Here is a 5,556-nt window from a genome sequence, read left to right as displayed (position 1 = left end):
CTCCTCCTCCTCCTCCTCCCTTCCTCCGCGTCCTCACCCAACTACGAAGCCTCCCAACACCGTTACTAGCAACGCGAGAGGAGGGCGCGAGCTACACTGCGGTAGAGGCAGCCACGAGGGACCGCCTCCTCGCCGCTGATCACGTGGATAACCAGGCGCTTCCATTTGACGCCATTCCTCGCTTCGGTCGTTGAGGGATTTCTGACAAGAACCGCCGGAAGGGGGCGCTTCCGAGTAACCGTCTTTCCCTGGTTTGCCTAACGGGTCGTATTCTACGTGGTGTAAAAACAAAAAGAAGGCACAAAGCGGTCTTTATTTCAAAGTACGGTACGCCCGCCTTTCTCTCACTAACTGGGGCTCAAGGCACGCAGCAGAGGTAAAAACCGCACCGCTCAATCGAACCCCTCAACACTAGCCCGGTGGGATTTTATTTTTTATTCCAGGACACGCTGCCGACTGGCGCCTCTTTCCATCAAATGCAGGTCTTCACAAGGCAGACGTCTCCACAAAGCAGAATAACTGTTTGCATACGGAGGCTCGTCTTCATTGCGTGCGAAGAAGGGACTCCGCCGAATGCTGATAACAGGAGTCAACCCTTTGTTAGTTTTTTTAAGTGCCGCAAGACGCCGGCCTATTTCTGCTTCCACCGACTGAGCACCAGGGGTCTCCCAACAGGCGGCGGCTGCAAGTGGCTGGAGTCGTGCAGCCCTTAGAAGACCCAGGAAAAAATTAAGAGCAACGATGCTGCGGGGAGACGGAAAGAGCCGCGAAGGCTCGACCGACCGACCGACCGAGCTGTGCCAAGGCAAGCGGGCGCAGGGCTGCCGCCGGCTCTTTTCCCTTTCCGTGCTGCGAGTGGCCCAGAGGAGGGTGAAAGAGAAACGGGGAGCGTCGCCTCCCGTGGGATCGAGGAAAGAGCTCGCCCAGCTCTGGCAGCTTAATCTCTTTAATAGTTAATCAATGGGCAATTTATTCTTTAATGATTATTGTTGTCTTAAAATGTCTACCGTTTTATTTAGCTCGCGGAAACATTTTTCTTCTTTTTTTCCTTTTACAAAAAAAGAAAAGAAATTAATTTATCCTTAATAGTGTGACCACTGACCAACCCCGTGGGGCTCTGTGGCTCCAAAATGGAAAATCCTGGGGAGGGGGGAGATGGCCCGTGGCTTGAGCGTAGACAGAGCCCTTGGGAACGGGAGGCAGCAGCGTCTGTCTCTTGGGAGCCAGCCAGGCGTTCACCTTTGGGGGTGGATGGTAATTGTTTTTACCGTTTAAACAGGACCACTGCTATCAGAAACGTGTTTCTTTTGTAATGGTCTGTTTTAGCATTAGTTGTACCATGTATGGCTGCCAGGTCCCTCTTCGGCACCGGCGGGAGGTTTTTGGGGCAGAGCCTGAGGAGGGCGGGGTTTGGGGAGGGGAGGGACTTCAATGCCATAGAGTCCAATTGCCAAAGCGGCCATTTCCCCCCCAGGTGAACTGATCTCGCTCAGTTGGAGATCAGTTGTAATAGCGGGAGATCTCCCGCTAGTACCTGGAGGTTGGCAAGGTAGCAACCTAGTACCATGATGCGGTTTTTTTTTTTTTGCTTTTTCCTTCCTCTTGGTAAAGCCCTGCAACATGTTAATATGTGCTTTCATGGAAATACCACTCTAAGATTTGTTTATAATAAGCTATTTATAGACGTTTTCATCTTGCTGTTCTGAGACTGAACAAAACTTAGTAAGTTATTTATTTTGTGATTTATAAGTTGGTAACATGCTAGGAACCGGAGAGAAAGAATTTTTCATTTATTAATTTTATATTCAATTTTGTCATTACTCAATTTAGCTGTCACTGAAAAAAGGTTGGTGGCTTCTGCTAGTGCAATAGCTACCCCTCTGGGATCATAGTATTGCACTTTATTAAAAATGTGTTTATGGTATCTGGAGAACATAGTATATAAAGGAAATGGCATTATAAATAGATACAGCAGGCCCGTTTACGCACTAGCCACTTACTTCGTAATTGCAACGTGTCCAGTACACAAGAATCCAACTCGCTTTTAAATTTCTGCTCGCACTGCTCTGCCTTTCTTCGCTGCATGTGATAAGCTGGGAGCAACGGGCTCCCACACATGCCCAGTCGGCTCTGGAAGCAAGAGGACGGCGATTGGTCCAGCTTCCCTTAGGGAGGCGGGAGGAGTGGGGTGGTTGGCTGGCAGCAGGAAGTGGATTCAACACTGATTGCATGATCCCACTGTAAGGCTCCCCATGAGGAAGTCGCTTTATTTTTTTACTTCGCCTAATAAGCGGATCCTTTTACTGCGGAGAAAGTGCGCTCTGATGACGCTTCAGAGATCCTTCAAACAGAGTAAGTGCGAACATGCAAGGAAAGCCCGTGGAAGCCAGTGCCGCAAATGGTAAGTGCGGACACGGCCCAGCAGGTCTCTTTCAGCTAGCTGCTGTTACACAAACACATTGCATTCCCAGGCGCAATCACCAATAGCATCTGAATAAATATTTACTCTTTAAGATACTACTGAACTTGTTTTATTTTGCTTCAGCAGACAAAAACAGCTAGGGATATGGGTGGGCTGCAAGGATTATTATTTTTTTGCTGTCGACTCACAGCTGATTTATGGCGACCCTGTATAGTTTTCAAGGCAAGAGATCTTCAGAGGTGGTTTGCCATTGCCTGCCTCTGCGTAGCAACTCTTAATATTCCTTGGTGATCTCCCATCCACATACAAATGAGAGCGGATGGTGCTTAGCCTCTGAGATTGGGCTAGCCTGCGCTATCCAGATTAGGGCAGGAGTTGTTATATAAGTGCCATCAAGTTGCTTCAATTTATGGCAACCCTATGAATTAATGTCCTCCAAAATGTCCTGTCGTTAACTTCCTTGCTCAGATCTTGCAAACTAAGGGTCGTGGCTTCCTTGATTGAGTCAATCCGTCTCATGTTGGGTCTTCATCTTTTCCTTCTGCCTTCGACTTTCCCTATATTATTGTCTTTTCCAGTGACTCTTGTCTTCTTATGTGCGTCCAAAGTATGATATCCTTGGTTTGGTCCTTTTAGTTTCTGGGGAGTTTGGGACTTGATTTGATCTAGAACCCGCTTATTTGTCTTTTGGGCAGTTCGTAGTATCCGTAAAACCCAACATCACATTTCAAAGGAATCAACTTTCTTCCTGTCAGCTTTCTTCATTGTCCAACTTTCACACCCATACATAGTAATGGGGAATACTATAGTATAAATTACTTTGATCTTGGTCACCAAGGACACATCCTTACACTTAAGGATCTTTTCTAGTTCCTTAATTGCTGCCCTTCCCAATCTCTGTTGTGTAATTCCCCAGTTATTGCTTTTATTTTAATGTTCAGCTGTAATCCTGCTTTGGCACTTTCTGCTTTAACCTTCATCAGAAGTTGTTTCTTCACTATTTTCTGCCAGTAATGTAGTATCTTTTGCGTATCTCAAATTGTTAATGTTCCTCTCACCAATTTTCACTCCATCTAAATCTAATCAATTTTTCTGTTCTGCATATAGATTTAAAAGAGGGAGATAAAATACATCCTTGTCTGATGCCTTTGCTAACTGGAAACCATTGTTTCTTCATATTCTGTCCTAACAGTAGCCTCTTGTCCAGAGTACAGATTGCACAACAAAAAATCAAATGCTGTGGTACACCCATTTCTTTTTAAATTAACCATAGTTTTTCATGATCCCCACAGTAAATTTTGCTGTAATCTATGAAACACTAGTTTTTCTTCTGCAAATCTCTTGTATGCTCCAGTAACCAACTTAAATTTGCAATATGATCTCTAATACTTCTCCCATTTTGAATCCAGCTTGAACCTCTGGCATTTCTCATTCCATATATATTGAATGGACTTGGACGTTGTTGGGTGCACGGGGCAGAGTTGGTGTCAGGCGCCCTAGGCCTTCTGGGAAGAAAGAGCTGAGAATAGTGACAGCTTCCATTGTGAGTATAAAACCAGTGGTTAGTGAAAGTACCGTATATATTCGCGTATAAGCTGAGTTTTTCAGCCCAAAAAAAGGGCTGAAAAAGCCGGCCTCGGCTTATACGCGGGTCAATATGGGAGGGGAGGGGAGGGGGGAGGGAGAGGGCAACTTGCCGCCGCCGCCGCTGCCGGGCCCATGCGGCTTCCCCTGGCCAGGAGCGCCCTGTGAGGGCCTCCTAAGGCCGCGCGGCCGCCGCCACCGGGCACGCCTGGCTCCCCCAGCCCTGGAAGGGCCGGGGGAAGCCTGCTGCCGGGTGCTGCAAGGCCGCGTGGCTGCCGCCACGGGGCGCGCCCGGCTCCCCCCGCCCTGGAAGCCTCCTGCGGGGGGCCCACCGCCACCACCACTGCCTTCGCCGGGAGCCCTGTCAGGTAAGCCTGTGGGGGGGTAGGGGTTATAAGCCGACCCTCGGCTTATACGCGGGTGCCTAATTTTTCCCCATTTTTGGGGAGAAATTAGGCACCTCGGCTTATACGCGGGTCGGCTTATACATGGGTATATACGGTACAGGTCGTCTTGCATGAGAGAAGTCCTATCCTATGGGATTTTCCTTCTTCCAGGAGACAGAACTATATAGCAATCACATATAGGAGGCATATTGATGTCACCTTCCCCTTCTGTTTTCTGTTCTTAGCATAACTCTATCCTAGTTAAGTTGGAAAATAGGGCTGACTAGCAAATGAACTCCAGAAAATGATCTCTGATTGTACATTACACTCAGGTCTTGTAGAAGTATGCATTTTGTTAGCTGATATTGAACAAATATCGAAGGAAGCAATAAACACAGAGATAGCAGATTTCCATGTATTCATATTATTTAATAAACAGAAATGTGAAACAGACTTGTTTGGTTTTAAAACCAAAAATGTAATATGGTAGCTGTCAAATTCAAAATAGCTATTTAATCCTGTCATTAGGTTTTCCTGGTTCACCCATTGCCGGCAATGGACAAGCCATAACAGTTGGATCTGAATGGCATTTGTGGATGATAATCTCTTATGTGGTTTGTTTGCTTCATTACATGTTATGTAGTACAAGTTTCAAAGGGTCATGAAAAATGCACGTTTAATAAAAACTATAGTTCAAATAAAAACAGCTGTACATATCATATGAGACATGAACATTCTGCCAACAAAATTGGCTAGGAGCCCAAATCCTATTGGCATTCTTAAGGCTAAATATATCTGTTTGCTGGATGTAAAGATGCATTTTTCAGTACCTTATTCTGATTAGTCTTCTTCAACTGCAGAATTATGCATGATTTTAATCAGTTTTAATCTTTTCCCAATTCATGAGGATGAATTACAACCATATTTCTGAGAACACTTTAAACATTGCTGAAGATCTGAAACTGCTAAAAAAGCCATTCATTTTCTCGTAAACTGGTCAAATTACAATTTGCAACCAGTTTAGGCACCATGTTTGCTCAGAATGTATAAAAATGAAAGTTAAACTTCTGCAAACACCATGTTACAAGGAGCCTAAAATTGTATACTGTAGCCTAATATAAAAATACAATTTTATTAGAAATAACTTTAGAAGAAGTACATAAG

The sequence above is a fragment of the Euleptes europaea genome, chromosome 3 (genome assembly GCF_029931775.1).
Source record: "Euleptes europaea isolate rEulEur1 chromosome 3, rEulEur1.hap1, whole genome shotgun sequence".
Lineage (NCBI taxonomy): Eukaryota > Metazoa > Chordata > Lepidosauria > Squamata > Sphaerodactylidae > Euleptes > Euleptes europaea.
This window is presented reverse-complemented; position numbering follows the sequence as displayed.